The sequence below is a fragment of the Uloborus diversus genome, chromosome 3 (assembly GCF_026930045.1).
Source record: "Uloborus diversus isolate 005 chromosome 3, Udiv.v.3.1, whole genome shotgun sequence".
NCBI lineage: Eukaryota > Metazoa > Arthropoda > Arachnida > Araneae > Uloboridae > Uloborus > Uloborus diversus.
In genome coordinates, this window is record NC_072733.1 from 73,254,726 (window position 1) to 73,274,240 (window position 19,515).

Below are 19,515 nucleotides of genomic sequence, written 5' to 3' on the forward strand. Positions count from 1 at the left end.
AAACACAAAAATAATTTTAAACTAAAGAAAGATGAAGCACAGCTTCATCTATCCTTCTGTAGGACTACCTAAAGCCCTCGATCCGTCTCTTAAGTGGCGACACGCTCCAGCGTCCGCCATTTTGTGTCGTTCCGCAACTTTCTCCCTATCTCAGTAGTAGAAAAATGCAGAGTTTCGCTCATTGAAAAGTATCTTTTTATCAACGAATGTTTGCAGATTTTTGATCGTAACTTATGTAACTGATAATATACATACAAAAATGTTGAATTTTACCTTAGTAAAATATTTTTTTTATTATTAAACCGAATATTAGTAAAAAGGTGTTTTGAAGAAATTTTCGACTATTTTTAAGAGTAATTTCTTTTTTTCCCCCATATAGATCTTCTGAGTTACAAATTACTTGAAATGTTTTAAATATGCTTTTTATTATTAGAAAGTTGGTGTAATAGAACCAGGGGCGGATACAGAAAAATCTCTCGTAGGGGACCCGGGAAATTGAATAGCACCTCCTCCTTCCCCCTGCCACATACGGTGTTTCATAACAAAGTTTTTATTACTTTATTTTAAAATGTCTTTTTTTAATTTTTTTAGGATCCCTTAAGCTAATGATCCACTTCTAAGAACATACATATTATGTACCAATATACTTTGAATGTGGACGTAAAACATCTTTAATGTTTCAAGCCAATTAAATACTAAACCATAATAATGTTACCGAAATGCTATACAATTAGCGGTTTTAATTTTAGGAACAATGTCGTAATGTAACAGGAAATATCCAACGTTGTTTAGCACAAATAAACAGATTTCAGAATACACGTGTTTCGAGGTTTCAAGGAACCCCTTTTTCAATTCAAAGGTGTGAGCTTCTAGATGTACACCCAGACGCTTTTACTGGGTGTCTTTACATCTAGAAGCTCACACCTTTGAATTGAAAAATGGGTTCCTTGAAACATGTGTATTCTGAAATCTGTTTATTTGTGCTAAACAACGTTGGATATTTCCTGTTATTTCTCGGCACAAAGGTATTTATTTATTGCTTAATGTCGTAATGATTATAACACGAGGGTAAGGTTATTCAATAAAAAAATATACCCATACCTCATTTGGGGTTTTAATATTATTTTATAGTATTTTAACTATAAAATATTATTTAATTAAGAAAATCATAGCTATTAAACATATAAGTTTTACTGAAAAATTCAGGACAATTTCTGTGTGGATTTCGAAGCAGTTGCTGATTGTTCTTGAAGCCATGATACAGTTGAGATAACATATTCATATTACATACCGCCTCCATTAATATCATGGTTTTCTCAAGAAACTACGATATGATTTCTTTCATTTTGTATTTTTTATAAGCTGAAAAAGAAAAAGCTATTATTTCGCAAATAGCTTCCTGGATCAAAATAATTCTTTTAGGCACGCCTGCACATTTTTTGAAGAATGTTAGTTATTGATTCCATCAAAGAAAAATTAATGGACGAATCGCGATATTACGTTCCTTGAATTCAAAACCAGCGAGTTAAATATATAAATGTATTCTGCCACTCTAGGACTCCAGTATGACTTTTTTAGCAAATAAAAATGCTATTATTCAAAATATGCTCTATGTGTGTTTTGTGTCCTGTTTAATTAACTATATAAAAAAAACGCTATGGAGAAGTCAATTAAAAAATTGTGAATAAAATATTTAAATAAATTCATCCTTTTGGACACGGGCCTCCTCCCCCCCCCCCCTTAAATCCACTACTGAGTAGAACAGTAGTGAGCTAAATTAATTATGTCATAAATTATTTGTGGGCAACAGTTTGAACTTATTCATGCAAAGCAGTATTATTTATATTACTAATGATAGTAGTTTTCTTTCTTTTTTTTTTTTACCAACACTTTCTTGTTTCTCATGACGATTTTACATTAAAAAATGCCTTTCATTTAAACCTGATTTTTAAGGATACTACTAGTTCTTAAAAATTCAACGAACTGATAATAAAATGTAACCAGTTTTAAATCAATATTAAAAAAATAATAATAATTGAAATATTTGATACCAATATTAATTCAAATAAAAGAGTGCAGATTACATCTTTGACAAACTGTTATAAATAGTAATAATGAATTTGTAAATTAACAGATACCGGGATAAATTATATATATATATATATATATATATATATATATATATATATATATATATATATATATATATATATATATATATATATATATATATATATATATATATATATATATATATTGAAAAAGTTTTCACATCAAAATAAAAATTAAACGAAAACAGATTTTTTCCGGGAAAAAAAAAATCTTTACATAATTATATAACTTGGCTTGAGTTACATGTTACTGTAATCTCAAAGAAGCTTAATTTTTTTTAATGAATAATTTCATACTTTTAATATCTTAATTTTTACGCGCAAAATAGATAAATAATTAACTTGGCAACACACTGAAACTCATGGCTATGACACAATTAAAAGCAAAACGACATGTTCTTAAAATAATTTTGCTACAGTTATTGAGACATTTTGAAACTAACTAAACAGTAGAAAATTTACATTAAAAATAAATAAAATAACTAGTATATTTAAATTTTGGCGGTTTTGTTATCTTAAACTCAGAAAAATCAGTTTTGAAAACAGGGCAAATATTTTACTACTGCTAGTAGTTTATTAGGTGCCGTTACATAGTTGAGCTTTACAATATTTGAAGGAACTATTTGTGATGATTTTAGTGAATGTCCTTATTATCCCATGAAAATTAACAAACCATCAAACAGCTTCATGAAAAGTAAAAAATATTACATTTTCAACAAGAGTTTCATAAAGTATCTGAAATTGCGCAGCAGTATAGATGAAAACATTTAAAATACATAAATACTCTTTCAATGTACATCGATATAGTAATTTTGAACTGTTAGAACATCTTAATGCACTACACCAAAGCATCTTCACATTAGAGATAGCGTTTGATGAAAAATACGAATAGCAAAGAGAAAATATCTAGTATTCCGCACAGTGAAATCGCACAGGCAACGACACAAAATGGCGGACTGAACCCACGTGACTGCCCGCCTCCAATCGCAGTCGAAAGCGGCGCGCAGTGCATGGATCAAAGTGTGTCGCCACTTAAGAGACGGATCCAGGGCTTTAGGACTACCAGCATCCCTGGTTCAATTCAAAATGTATCATTATTCCTATTTAATTCTAAGGAGGTTGCCTCAAGTGCTGAGCTAAGTGCCTCCCCCCTCCCATCCAAATGTTTGTGTAAATAATATTATTATTCAATGGATAAAAAGATCAGTTGTGCAGAAGGTGATAAAGGAATTGTATCATTAAAAATCTCAGTATTATGGTTAATTAACAAATTATCTTCACGGATTTAGCAGCAGGCAGCTAATTGCCTTTTGGTGCTTCCTTGAGTTTAAATGAATGGTCCTCCCAAGGTCATCTTTTTAATCCTAACTGGTCCTCTTTAGTCCTTTTTTTAATTGAAAATGGCCCTCTTTTACCCTTTTTTAAAGCTAAAATGTTTTTGGAGTCCTGTACCGTGTTTCTTCCTGAGTGGAGCAGCGTTCGACTTTAGCTCATCTGCGCAGCTCAATTCTGCGCCCATGAAGCTCCTGCGCAAGTCCTCAAAACTTCACTTTTGAGCTCGGTGTCGATGAACTTGGGCGATCATGGTGGGCACATGCGCTGTGTAGGTTTTGACAAGGTCATTCTAGAAAGGGCTCTCCAGTTAACTACCGTTTCAGGTCTCCCCAGGTGCTATTTTTTTTTTCGTAACTTTGTGTTTGGCTACGGCTGCAATTATTGCTGCTTGCGGGATAGCTCATCTCAACTTCGATTGTTTTGGTTTTGATTGTGCGGAATGTAGGTGCTGCAGTTCGCGTATCAACTAAACGTTCATTTTAATAATAATGCCTCCGAAGAGGCCGCACAGCCAAGTTTTCAAAAAAGAATACGCAAAGCTGTTCCCGATTTTAAAGGAATCGAGGAAGTCGGAAAGACATGCACACTTTGGGGTCGTTCCAGACCCGGATTGGGTTTGCTTTGCGGCCCCTTCACAAATTTACGCATCGTAAAAGCATCCCCATTCACAAATTCCACATCTCAAAAGCAGCTCATTCACAAAATAAATATACGAACAACATAATAGGGTAAATCTGGAACGATCTTTTTTTTTTTTCAACCGGAAAGCTACCGGACCAGCAGCTATGTGTGAAACATAGTCGCCATATTTGGTCATTCACGGGATGGAATCGGGCAAGATGCTTAAGTGCTTAAGATTATAAGAACAAAGCAGAATTGTATTTTTAGACTTATTTATGTATATTGAACTTATGTCAGGTAGTGTTATTACATGTTTTTAATCGAATAGTTGTATTGCATTTTGAAAAAAAATGTCATACTGGCCAGCCTTGTTATAAAAATTCCTGTATATCCTCTTTTTTTTTTTCAAAATGTTCCTATATTATTTCGAAAAATTCCTATATTGTTTGCAGAAAATTCCTATATTTTCCATCGGATTCCTATATTTTTTTCAGAAAATTCCTATATTTTCCTATTTTTTTTGGCAAATGTCACTTCTATCCCTGGGAGTGAGATTTTAAGCAGGGTTCCTCAAGTATCAGTGTTAGGTCCTGTTTTGTTCATTGTTTTTATGAACGATATTCATAAAAATATTTCTGGGAACATAAATTGTTTTGCTGATGTTGTCAAAGTTATGGGGATAGTAGAAAATGAAGAACAAGCAAATCCGCTGCAAGAGGATCTAGATCATAATACGGAGTGGGCTGATAAATGGGGTATGGCTGTTAATGCTGGGAAATGTCAAGTACTACATTTAGGGCATGGAAATAAGTGTACAAGTTATTATTTGCAAGGTTCAGTCATTAGTCAGGCAGAAAAAGTTACTGATCTGGGCGTCTTAATAAGTCAGGATTTCAAGTTTATTCAACAGTGCAGCATAGCTAGTAACAAAACAAATAAGGTGCTTGGGTTTATCAATAGATCTATTTCAAACAAATCTAAAGAAGTTCTTCTGCCCTTATATAGAAGTTTGGTAAGACCTCATTTGGAGTATGCTCTTCAGTTTTGGTCTCCTAATCTTAAAAAAGATATTAATGTTTTGGAAAGAGTTCAAAGGCGGGCTACAAGGCTAATAAATGGACTTTCTCATTTAGACTACGATTCCAGGCTTAGAATGCTAAAAATGTAGTCTTGAGCAAAGAAGAGACCGAGGGGACATGATTCAGTTGTTTAAATTTATTAAAATGAAAGATATTATGGGGTTGCAAGTTTAGCACTGAAAACAAGACAAGGGGTTATTGTTTTAAGCTATTTAAATCTCGGGGCTAACATGGATATTAGAAAAAATTATTATTTTAGCAGGGTAGTGGAACCTTGGAACAGCTTGCCGGAAGAGGTGGTAATGAGCAAGGGAATAGATAGTTTTAAGAGGGCCGTTGATCTTCACTGGGGATCGTAAATTGACTAGGAACAGCATAGCTGGGCCCAGAGCCTGTTGCTGGTCGTCACTTTTGTATTTGTATATCCATAATTATTATTACTAAAATAATTTTATTATTTAGTGAAATAGCTGTTATTTCAAACTCTGTTTTTATACCCATTCCACCCCATGGGGTAGGGTGAAATGGGTAGTATTATTTTTAATTAAATTTCAGAGCGAAAACATGAATTTATTCATTATTTTTTCGCAAAAAGATATTAATATAAGGGTAAAAATCTATTGAACAATTTAATCTGAAATTTCACTACAATTACAGGTATAATGCGAAATGGGAAGATTGGGCTCCGTCGATTGGGCGCCGGGAACATTGGGCGCCGAGCATTTTGGGCGCCGGGAAGCGAATTTTGAAACCCTCTCAATTACAGTGCATTGGCGAAATTCGGAAGCTGACAAAATGGTTGGCGAGAATTTCGCAGTGCTGCTCTTTGAGGAGCGCAATGCTGCTTATGCTCTGCTCAAGCGCCTCTGCGTCTGCTTGCAACCTGTGCTTGAAAACAAAGTTCATTGTAATAGTCAGGGCCATAGATAGTCCTAGGGTGTTGGCCGCCCGTGTGCAAATACCTAATGTGCCGCCCCTGAAGAGCAATTTGAATGTTTTGACTAATACTTAACGCCCATACACTGTAAGAAATTTCACCGTTAGAATACGGTCAGTGACCGGCAGAAAATGGTCCGGTCACTGCCCGTAAAAATAATATTCTGCCCGTAATCTTTCCTGACCGTGAAAATAATAGGTTTGCCCGTAATTTCCTCCCCGTAAAATAAAAGGGGAGTGACCGTAAATTGACAATGTGCCCGTGAAAATTATATTCCTCTTTCTACGGCCACTGCCCGTACATTGACTATATGCCCGTAAAAGCTAGAATTTGTTTTCTACGCCCATTGACCGTAAATTGATATTGCTCCCGTAAAAGCTAAAATTTATTTTCTAGGCCTATTGCCCGTAAATTGATATTGCTCCCGTAAAAGCTAGAATTTATTCTCTACGCCTATTGCCCGTAAATTGATATTACTTCCGTAAAAGCTATAATTCATTTTCTAGGATCACTGCCCGTAAATTGGCGTTATGCTCATAAAACTTTTCTATGGTCACTGCCTCCTGTAAATTAACATGATGTTCATAAAAAAATGTCATTCTTTATCGTCATTGCCCATAAATTATTAGGTGCTTTAAAACTTAGTTTATTGTCATATAAGAACCAAGTTATGAATAAAAGTTTTAAGAACACAATAAAATGCAAGTCATTTTTACAATTCAATAAACACGTAAAATAGGCTAACACTGTTAGTAATGCAGTTTGAGGACCCCAGTTGCCAGAATTATAAATATTCTATTAAATGATCTCTAAAAATGAGAATGCATGTTTAAGAGAGAGAAGTATAAAAAGAAATATAGAAAAAATCCCGTGAAATAAGGGAAACTTAACTGAAAAAAAAAACAAATTCAGTAAAGCTTTTTTACTGTATGGATTATAGTAAAATACAACACTTAACATTTTATGTAAAATGCTTACATACATAATAATTTGTTTCATCGCTAAAACACAAGTTACCAACATTGGCAACTAGTGTTTTTTTTAATGGTTCGTCCATTGCCTTTACTTGTTTGCTGACCTCGTTCATTCAAAGAACATAGAACATTCAAAAAAGTTATATAAATTATTAAAAAACATATTTATACTTCATATTTAAAAAGTTATAAATTAATTAAATTATACATAAATTAAAAACTTGTGCAGTCGACTTCAAAAATAGACTGCATTTTTTACTAGCTAGCATAAACTTATGGATAAATTAATTTTTAAACACCATAAGTATCCATTAAAGGTAAGCATCTCGAAAACAATTTTATCGAGAGAAAGAATTTTAGCTCAAAAATTATTACCAAAAAAATATGTGAGCATGTCTACATAAGAAATAAGAAGAGACAATATCCAGAAGTGTCAACAATGAAAACAAAGAAGTTAAAACATCAAAAAGGTTTATTTTACACTAATTACAAGTTAAATAACAACATAATTACAAATAAACTTTTTCAGAAGAGAAATTATGGTCAAATTTTTCAAAACTTGGTTGAATCACTTTTTCCAAATCTTTATTCCTTTTGGATCCTTTAGTTCAGTAACTTATCCAAAATATTGCCCTAAAAAGAAATCACCATAAGGAAAATTGAAAATGATTTGTTTTTCACACATTTAAAGCAGAGCAGCATTCTCACTAAATAGTGAAAATCAAAATAAAGCATTTTAAAGCACCCTATTTTTTTTCACCCCTTTCCCTGGTTTCATAAGGTTTTCCTCCCTAATATGATGTTCAAAGGATTTTTACATAATTTCCAGGAATCCTAGGAAAAAGCACATGCATACATAGAAATAAAAGCTATAATAAAATTAAACAAAAAATTAAGGCTAGATCAAAAGACATCGTAACTGCTAAAATGTATAAATCTTAAGTTTAATGCATAAAAGCTGGTAAACACGTAAATATCGAAAAATTTGTTTCATCAAATCAAACGAGTGACAAAGAAAAGCATTTTTCCAACATCAATTCAAAATATGTGGTCTGTTTTGAAAAGAAAACAAAATGAGGTTATGAATATTTAGTGAACATCAATTTCAAAAAAAGAAAGAAACAATGAATCATATTCAATTGAAAACATAAACAATAATGATGATCATTAAGAGATATAATTAAACATAAAGCACTTTGGAGACTTGCAAAGATCTCGGGGGAAACCTGCAACTGTAGTACAAAGTATAAGGGGAAATTTCAGGGAAAAAACATTTTGGCATTTTTAGTGCCAATAGGGCTATTTCCTGACGGGCATCTACAGTATGATAAACAGATATTGAAAACACCTTTTTTCAGAGCATAAGCATCTAAGCTTTTGGACCCCATACATAAGCATGGTAGCAGATTTTCTAATAGAGGGGCTAAGGGGGGCCACAAGGGATAAATAAAAATAAACTATTTTATTAGATAAATTTTCATTCATTTTCCCATACATAAATAAAACTTTTAAACAAATTTTATAAATAAAAACATAAAACATATTTGAATAAAACCACTTTTGTTCGCTATGGGAATAATATCAGAGTCCGAGTCCAGTCCTAAAGGATGCATTTGTACTGGTTTAATATTTGTATTTTTTTTCCAAGTTCGAAAAGAAAAGTAAAGTAAAGAGAGAAAACATGTTGCATTGTTGGAAGGAAATAGAAACTCCGGAAATCTTCAACTCCTTTACCCCAAAATAAGAGACAGCAAATTTATTGGTCAAAAATTTTTTAAGTACAAAGAAGCTAACCAATGTATGACTAACCAATTTTTAATGCTTGAAAGAACTGTCATGGAAAAATTATGTTTTTTAAATCAATTTCAATTTTTTCCTCCATACATTCAGAAAAAACTAGTTTTAAATTTTAAACTTTAAATCTTTTTGGATTTCCTTTTTAACTGAAAACTTATTTCATGCTCAAGATCCATATAGATGTTCCAATAAGTGAAAATTTTCCCTTGTGTATGTCAGTTGATCGTTAAAAAAAGATCTATATTCGGTACTTGACCCAGTAGCAAGAACTTGGGTCGAGTACTCAGTAATCATCCTAAGTACTACTCAACTACACTAAATTACTGCAATCAATAGTAGGACAATGTTTTCAACCACACATGCACACTGGGTTTTTAAAATGCATACGAACCAACTTTGAAAAAGCTCATCGTTTAAATTAGGGATACATTGAGTATGCAGTTGATTTTTGGTATACTGATGGCTTTTTGGCACACAAAACCGAATACTTGGTTTGGCTGAATACCTTAATATTTAGTCAGCAATTGAATAGTAAATAACATAAATAGTTGACAATTAGTAGGCAAACAATTTTTCATACAATGAATGCATAGTACTCTAGTACAAACTTCCAACCTGTTATTTACTAATATTATCACATTTGGGTAATTCTTCAGAAAACGTAACTTTTGAATGCAAATATTTTTCAATCTCGAAACCTTTTGTTTCCTTTTTTTTTCCCGTTCTTACATGAAAGTGTTACCTACTAGAAGTAACCATAAACAATGGCCCAGCTAAGTTTTAATTATTTTACGCATAACTAAAAAATAAAATAATCCCTTGTTCATAGAAATTTTTTTTAAAAAAAGAAAAAAAAACTTTTAGTATTTAAAAATTGAGGCCAATTTAATATCAAAGTAGTAGTTTTGTTAATTGTGCAATCAATCAGCTATTTTAATGATTAGTGGGAATATAATATTAAGTTCTCTTAATTAAAGTATGGTTTAATTAGTAGTTTCAAATACATGTAAAATACTACTAAAATGAACTAAACCACAATATTAAAAAGTTAAATATACTTAAACAATTATCATTTGAGGCACTTGTGAAAGGAATAATTAATAAATAAGTATATACTTTTAATTAAGTTATTAAGCAACATAAACAGCCACACAAGGTGTGTGACATGCCACGGAAATGAAATTCACACGTTGTGAACCAAAAATAAACTAAAATAAAACTTATTATTCAAAAATTGGTGGCAGGTTTAAATCGATATATTTTTGATGAAATTAAAAATCATTGTTCCTAAAATTTTTTACTGTAAAAGGCATGTCACAGAAAAGTTACTTTTTGAAGAATGACTCATTTAAGGTGATTTTAAGTACAAGAGAAAACATTCAGATGTTACATTTAAGTTTCGTAGCTTTTCACTTTCTTTTTTATCTTACGCCACATAAACATTTTTTTTTTTACCGCTTATAAGTCATAAGTATGAAACTAAACTCAGTGGCACAAAATTAGAGGCAATCCCACCGTGCCCATATCAATCTTCATGACAGAGGGCTGTGGGGTGCAAAGGCAGGTGTTCTAGTAAGGTAGTCAGCCGAACGTGGAACCTCCAGTGTTTAGTTTCCAAGCATGCTTGGTACTCATTTTATTGACCCACTTATGGGATGAAAGGTCGAATCAACTGTGCCCAACGGGGAATTAAACTCAAATCTGCAATGAGGAGACACAAAGTGCCACTGAACTTCTTAGGTATGAAACACTAAGCAGAAAAAATCAATTTGTGAAACGTTTCTCGTCTCACAAATGTTTAAAAAAGGCAATTTATAACGTGCAAAGAAAACACTCAGAAATTAAATTTCGCAGCATTTTGATTTCGGAAGTTTTACCATTCAAAATATTATGTAATGCTTAAAACAAAATAATTAATCTACAGAAAATAGATAAGCATCCTCAATTCTGAATTGCCATAAAATAAAAATACAAAAATTACATTTTTTAGCCAAATATTCAGTCTTCAGTCAAATATTTGACTAGAATTCTAATAAAATATTCGCTCAAAAACATAATTGAACTATCAAATCATCCAAAAGAAATCAATAACCAAACTCTCGACAACAAACATTCTTTTATAACACTATTTAATTAAAACACTAAAAAAACAATCATTTAAAAAACACAAAGGTATCTGTTCCACAATAGTGGAGGCTCATCCCCTAAAAGACGGTGCCTCAAAGAAGGACATTCCTAAAAAAGACACCCTTACACTAAATTTTATTAGCAGTCTACTTTTGGTTCTTTTCAATAGTAAATGAGTGTTACTGATATGATTAATATAATTCTTATATTGCAAACATCACAATTGGAAAACAAAATATCAAACATATCATACTATTTTGAACACGCTTAAAATGAATTTCTGCTAAGATAAACTACATTTGTGATCCCTGTCCTTTTGATTGTTAATGATTGATATTTGGATGAGATAAACTAAGGTGAAGGCCAATAGATTATAAAGGTCCCTTGGAGTTAGTTTTAATAAGGTTTGACTGTATTTTCAAAATAAATATGGAAATCTGTGCATCTTACATGCAACGATGGATACAAGGTGAGGGTCATAATTCTCTGCCGACATTATTATCCAATCACTTTGTGCTCAAATATACTTAATGAATAACCTGCAAACAATTGGAGTATTTTTTTTTTTTTTAAATTCACTTAATATTTTTTAAAGTAAAAATCTGGAATACAACTTCCTTTCATTGCTTTTAAAATTAATTAGTATTGTTTTCCCACAAGGTGCTTTATTTCTGGATAAGTTATTGCTTCAATTGACACCCAAGTATTTTCAGAATTTTTTATGCACCTTAAAAATATTCTTCAGCATGACCAGCCCTAAAATAGCAGTATCTAACCCCCTGATATCAACCTTTTCATCATTTATAAGTTGTACCACAAAAGATGGCTAATGCACTTCTTTTGTCGTAAGTAGGATCAGGCCCGGCATTTTAACTACTGTGAATGCGTTAGGCATTAGGATCGGCAATGGGGTTAAAACCAAGGATTCTGGGAGGAATTGAGCCCCTAAAACCTCCTAACTGGCAGCGCCCGTGCATACCCTAGTCATGCTCATCTTTTTTTCTTGGAAGAAAGGGAGGGGGGAAATCCCCCCCCTCCAATGACGAGCATGGATGGGTATGCAGTGGGACAGCCAGGGTTGAGATTTTAACTGTTGAAAGCTGCCCAAGTATCCTTGGTTGAAGCACATGTTGCCAATCCGAAATACAGTAGTTTATATACGTATAAGGCAAGGGGGCCCATATAGGGGTGAAGGGGGGCTAGAGCCCCCCTTGAAATTAGAATTTTCTTGCTTTTAGTACTTTTTTCCTTGCAAAAATGTAAAAACATTTCTTCTCCAGCCATTAATGAATAAGTTATCAAAAATGTCAAATTTTAATGACTCTAATCTGTCCTGAAATCAGTTTCCATGGGGAAAACATATAGCTAAACCACAGGGAAAATATTTGAGACCCCCCCCTGCAACTTTGCATATGGGCGCCCTGCCTATACAATACAATACAAATAGGACGTGTTCTCATACCTATACAATACAAATAGACTACCTAAGATTACAAAATGAAGAGTTCTGTTTTCGTGTCCAGTTCATCGGACATCACTCTGTGGCACAATTATACTGAACATTTTATATTCTTTTAAATTTATTATAAAATTTTATTATTTCATATCGATAACATTTAAATACAACAGCGACCAGAAATAAAAGCACTGAATACAAGTAACAAGTAGAAAAATTAAAATTGTTAGTTTAAGAGCAAAGAAACTGATCGTCGCTCAATAGAGTTTAGAAAAACATTTCTTAAAGTAAAATATTAATACATACCTCTAAATAAATTCCGATGAAACACTTCTTGATCCAGAAGTTATTTTTTCATCCAATTGTGCAAACTGGATCAAACTTTAAAGCAAGGATTGTCTGGCTGAAAGAAAATTCAACTAAGTATATGGAACAAAATAAAAAATGGTAGGTATGATTATGTATCATTTATATAAAAAAACTCCAGATTAAATAAAAAATTATTAAATAAAAACAAAAAAACCCCGACTGCGTAAAAACCAAAAAAACTAAAAAGAAAAATGTATAAGCCCAGTAGTTTAGAATGTATTAAGAACTACTAAATAACTACACCGTTGAAATAGTTTTATAACCGCACACACATAAGACAAAGCATAAATTCTAAAGCAGAATAGAAGGATCAACAGTAAGGGCCCATTCCTTTCTGATTCAAGAACCCCGTAAAGTTTGAGTGAACGACATTTTCGAAAACGTTTTCGATTTCGGGTAGTTTTTCGAAATTGAAGATCGAAAAATTCAAAAATTTTGGCGATTTTTGATGACATTGGAGAGAGGGGGTTGAAGACTCTCCCCTGAAAAAATTTTGGAATTAAAGTCGTAAAAATACAGTTGGCGACTTTTTGTGATGAGTTTGGGGGGGGGGGGGGGAGGTTTGGAGACCTTTTCCGGAAATTTTTCGAATTTACAAAATTAAATTTGCAAAGGTAAATTTCGGTTTGTGAATTCGTGGGGGGGGGGAGGATCACCCCAATTGCTCCCTCTGTGGATCCACCACTGCCCCTCCCCCACTTCAAGGACCTGCAACCATGACTCCTATAAACCTGCCATTATGATTAAAACACATTCCAGTCAAAAACATTCATACCAGAACCAAATCATTCAAAAGAATAACATGAAACGCGCCTTTGACAACAAACATTCGATTATAACACTATTTGAAGGAAACACTTCAAAAAAACAGCAGTACAACCAGGGGGAGCGTTCATGGATCTAGACCCAAATTGAAATGGCCAAGAAAATTCAAAAATGAAAATATTTGTGTTTCGCATATAATTTCATTAGTCGTATATAAGAAAACTTGAAGTAAGCACGATTTAAACGTTTTTGAAAGTACTGCATGAAACAAGCCTATTAAATGAAAAAAGTATAATAGGTATTCGTTATTATGTATTGAACTCAGCAGTGACTAATTTTAAAAATGTATAAATGATAAAAACGTATACAAGAGAAACTTATAAACTGTGCTTCACTGTATAATACACAGAGTGGTCCGAAAGCGGGAGTAACCCTTTTTTAATTTTACTATGGTTGAATGTTTGCTGTAAAGTTCAGGCTCCGATCTGAGTACCTACAGTTTGGGGAGGGGGGGGGGGGACACATCCTTAAGAGATCCACGGCCCAAGAAATTGAGGGAAAAAAAAGAAAAAAAAAAACTAGTACTGAGACTTATTTACATAAACAATATACACTGCTGGTCTAGGAGAGGACCCACTGAGTTTTTGCAAGGGGGCAAAAATTTATCGAGCTGGGCTTAACAGTTACTTTGAAGTCTTAAGAACTTCAGTTGAACAAGATCCATGTTGCAACACAGCTGAATTCTGCACCATATTCCACTTAATTTGGGCGTTTAGAACATTGCGTTTAAAATTCTGCTCCGAACCCAGCAAAACATCTGCAATAACATGGAGCAGAATTCCGCTGTGTTACGACATAGATGGTGCTCTGCCGATTTTTACTACTTTCAAGACTGTAAAGTGACTGCGTAACGAACATAACACTGAATATACGATGGGGGAGGGGGGTCACCCCGTTTGAACCACTCTGTATTCTGTATATTAGACCCTTAAAGATATGAAATCCTGGCTATGCAACCCCCAATAAAAAGTTATTTGATTTTATAAGTCACATGAACGACTCTCTAAAAAAGGCATACCCACAGTAAATTTCAATAGCACAATCTCACCACTTTAATCACCTCCCTCCCCCCTCCCCCCCCAAAAAAAACCTATACACACCTATGCAAACACAGCCTAAATTTCCTACTAGAAAGACATGGCTTCTCGTCCGCTCAGATTGAGCAAATTGAAAACTGCTGCAATTTCATAGAGCTGCGATTCAGACAATACAGCAGTTAATGATGTGAACATTCTTCTTACAGTAATTATTATACAAAATATTATATTTTAAGTTATGAATAGTTGTAAGTTTTAGTAAAACATAGTATTATTATAGAAATTTACATTTAATTTATAAGTTTAGGCACATTGAACCAGAAACAATTCAGTAATTAATTAAGTGTTGAAAGTTGATAAGAAATACATGTTACATCACATTATTTTTGGTTTATAATAATTGTATGAATAACTGTTTAAAGATTTAGCTATAAAAAAAATGTATGAAACATGTTTTAAACATTTATAGCTGTGAAACTAATGAAAACAATGATGTCATTAAATATATTTTGTACTAAAAACGAATCTGTCGTTAATAGGTAGCCTAAAGCAATTTATTTTCAACTACGTACCTATGTTTTATTTCATTGGTTTAAATGTAACATTTGAGTTCATTAAAAACAATCTAAAAAATGTAACCAATTCCTATTAGTCATTGATCATGGTTATTTAAAACCAGGAATATAAAGCATGCAGAGAATTAGTAAATAATTCATTTTGTCCTCATGCACAACATCTTTAATTAATTACATTAATTTAGAAAAATACTGCAGAAATTTTTGAATGAAACTATGGAAATTAAAACAAATGGAGCATAATATGATATTCATTTGTGCGTTTATATTGCATCACGTTTGCATGCATTGTACTATGTACGTCTTGATACAATCAATATCAATGCTAAATTTCAACGTTACAGCGACGCTTCGGTACTCGCCATCAATCAATGCTCACAAATTATTGTTATCAAAATAGCTAATAAAAAAAGAACAGTGGATTAAAATTACACTTAAACAATAGTATAGAAAAAAAACCACTTACTTAATATTTTGAATCCAGACATTGGAATCACATGGCGACCACTGACGGCGACGAAGCACGAAGACAACATCTTTCTTTCGATGCCTAGGCGCAATACTTAGATGAGAGCCTGTATGTCAGAGTCCCTACTCTCCAATACGTATATTTTGTCCAGATATTGTGGGACTTATATCATACATTACATATTTAAAAGGTTAAGTTGTTAGAAGGGACTCTAGTTGGAAGACAACATTCGTTCAACACAGGCCATCCATCTTGATTTTTCTCCTTCCCGCTTCTTTGCGTAGAAACACGTGACAACGACACGTGATCTTTATCAGCTAGCATATTACGGGGAATGACCGTATTCTGCACAGATTAAGGGACTGGACGACTGCCCCGTAATTTTACGGTCAACGCAACTTAAATTTACTGTAGTTTTTTTACAATTACGGTCACTGCCCTGTTTCCTCGAAGAAGGGCACTTACCGTATAATTTTATGGCCAATGCGCCTAAATTTACGGAAATTTTTTAGAGTGTATACATCGTTCTTCAAATTTCTGTATAGAGTTCTAATTTTAAAAAAAAAAAACAAAAAGGATGAATTTTTGTAAAACGTTAGAAACTCCTTAGGTACAATTTATATCTTGAAGAAAGTAATAGGTACCGAAATTTACTAGTCGTAAAAACGCATTTTATAGTCTATCTTTGGTGACATCAGAGGAAAGGGGGGGGGGGGGGGATCGCCCGCAGAAATACATACGAAATTGGCGTATGAAAAATAGCTGTAATTAATCATTGGTTGTGTTTGGTTGCAAAGACAAAAGAGTGGGGAACATTCAAGGTCCATGGAGAAATTTTCAATATGGACGTCAAAAATTGCAATTTTAGGAAATATTTCGAGATATGAGGGGAAAGTAATGTTGGAGTTCTTTCCTGAAATTCTTTCAAAATTGTTGTCAAATTGCAGCTATTTTGTGTGACCTGAAGGATCGGCGCTCTCCCCGAAAATTTTCTGAAACAGAAGTTGTAAACACGAAATTTCGGGTTATCTTTGTTGAAATTGCTGAGGGAGGAAGATTCGGTCGTCTCCCATCGAAAGTTTTCGAAATTGAAGTTTAAAACTCAAATTTAGGGTGTCCTTTGTGACGTTAGGGGGTCTGGCATCTTTCCTCCGATAATTTATCGGCACTATTGTTTGAAAAACACATTTTTGACTAGATTTGGACACGATAGGGGAAACGGGAAAACATTCCGAACTGAAATATTTTTCGGAATTAAAATCAATTTTAGGTTATTTTTGCGAAGGAAGGATTTTGGGGCTCTAAAAAGTGCAATTTTGTGCTATCTTTAGTGACGTTAAGGAAAACGGGAAGCTTCAGCGGATCTTTCTGAATATTTTTCGATATTAATATCTGAAAAATACTAGTAAAGACTTTTCTTCACCTCACCTCGGCGATTGATGGGGGATGACGGATGCCCTAGCGCCGTGAAAATTTACATAAGTCATCCGGAATTTTTCAGAAATGGAAGTCCCAAAATCATATTTTAGGCATTGTTTGATAACGATGAGACAAAGAGCGGGTAGGGGTTCAGTATGCCCTCAAGAATTGTTTTTTGAAACTGAAGTAAATTTCAGGCTAGTTTAGGCAGGAAGGGTTTGGTGGCTCCACGGAACGGTCTAAAAACGAAATTTTGGGCTAAAGAGATTACGTTGGAGAAAAGGGTTATCCGGGGTATTTCCCCCCAAGTTCTTCGAAACTACTGATTGAAAAACGCAATTTTAGTTTGTTTTTGAATACGTTAAGTGAGAGGGGGTGGGATTGGGGGCCTCTCTAGAGAAGCTGATTCAGACTATCTTTGGTAGTAATGTTAGGCAATGGATTTCAGGGCCCTCTACCGCAAAAATTTCGAAAAAGAAATTCGAAAAATGCCATTGAGCAATTTTTGATGACGGTAGGGAGGGCTGTCTCCAGAAAAGACATTTTGGAGTCATCATTTTTAGGCTATGTTTGATTACATTAAAGAAGAAAGGGTGAATAAGAATCTGAATTGGATGCTTAAAATCGGTTGTTCAACCAGCGAAATTTTCCGAAATTAAAGTCCTAAAAGCGCAGTTTGAAGCCTTCTTTAGTCTCGTCAAGGCATCCTTTTGGATCTTCGTTTTGGAGCTACATTTAAAATTTGTAACCCGGGGCAAAGGCCCTGCCCTACCTGATCTGAAACTGGGCAGTTCATTCGTGATTTTAATTAGAAAAAATTGCTGTAAAGGTGGAAAATTAAAAATTTTAGTTCGTTAATTATATATGTTTGACTCTCAGGGGAGTCGCAATTTTCCATTGTCTCTCCAGTCTCCACGCATCCACGACTGCTGAACACAGAATTTGTTCTTTGAAATATCTGCGAGAGTATCCTATCAACATTTTTTTTTCTTTAACAAAAAACGTCTTCATTCTTTAGGGTCAATAAAATTTTGGGAGGCTGGGTGAAGCATTAGTGGAATTCAGAAGGCACACTTTCATGCTTCGGTTGGGGGGAATTTCGTCATTGCCCCTCCCATGTATCCATGCCTGATTACCAGTTCTGTCACAAATTTTGCAACCAAATGAAGCATGTGTGTAAAGAGTTGATATTAATGGATAATGGAGCAACACAATGTGCTCTAAGATTCCATTTTTCTTAATATGCTATGCGCTGTTGGAAAATTGGCACTTACTTTGATAATTGAACATTTAAAATTCAGCATATTCATCCGACTTATTATGTTATCTTGTGAGAAATTCTTGAGGAATTTTGCTTGATTTAAAGAATTATATGATGCGACCTGCGGCTGCCCCTTGTTTTGGCCGCCCGTGTGCGGTGCACACTCTGCACACCTGCTAGGATCGGCCCTGGTAATAGTCGCGATTGTCATAAAGTTCTGTATTTTTTAAACTCTGAACGATATTCTTGGTCTAATTAAACAATTATTTGAACACAATATGAATCAAGTTTTTAAATGTTGTAAGTCGTGTATGGATATTACGCTAGTTAAATTTTGTATTAAGACATAAATTTTGTTTACAAATGCTCCGTGTGCAGTCGTGAAAGCTTGGCTTCATCTTCATACGTTATGGCTTTCATATTTTAACTCATATTATATTTAAAATCCTTGAAACTTATGTTTTGTCACTTACAACCTTATTTTGTGAAACAACCACGAATTTTGTTAGCGTTACTAAAAAGTTGTTATATTGCTGACTAATATAATGTAAAAAATATATGAATTTTTTAGGATATATTTGACATTTCTTTTAATTCAGTATTGATTCAATGTATTTTAATTCGTAAATATACTTCAGTTTGATTTTTCTGTGTGTTGAAGTTACGCATAATTCAAATTGCAGACGATATTCCTTTATATTTTCCGAAAAATATTAAAATGCATTTTACTTATGAGTTAAAAACTAGTTGGGTTGTGGAACAGTCAAAAAATATTAAAAAAATTTCCTACCTGCTCAGCGCCCAAAGTTCCCGGCGCCCAAAATGCTCCGCGCCCAAAGTTCCCGGCGCCCAAAGTTCCCGACACCCAAAATGCTCGGCGCCCAAAGGTCCCGGCGCCCAAAGTACTCGGCGCCCAAAGTTCCCGGCACCTAAAGTGCTCGGCGCCCAAAGTTCCCGGCGCCCAAAATGATCGGCGCCCAAAGTTCCCGGCGCCTAAAATGCTCGGCGCCCAATGTTCCCGGCGCCCAAAATACTCGGCGCCCAAAGTTCCCGGCGCCCAATCTTCCTAGACCGGGTATAATGTCTACAATTATTGAGGATTGGCTAACTTAGTTTTTTGATG

At 33.9% G+C, this 19,515-nt stretch overlaps 1 long non-coding RNA gene across 1 annotated transcript; it reads right to left on the reverse strand.

Annotated features, from left to right (window-relative positions):
• Positions 1-7,230: 7,230 nt before the first annotated feature.
• Positions 7,231-16,200, reverse strand: LOC129218155 (uncharacterized). The gene is made up of 3 exons (XR_008580297.1): positions 15,710-16,200; positions 12,744-12,840; positions 7,231-7,690 (listed from the first exon to the last, which is right to left on the reverse strand). It is a non-coding gene; the product is annotated as an uncharacterized LOC129218155 (long non-coding RNA).
• Between the last annotated feature and the right edge of the window lie 3,315 nt (positions 16,201-19,515).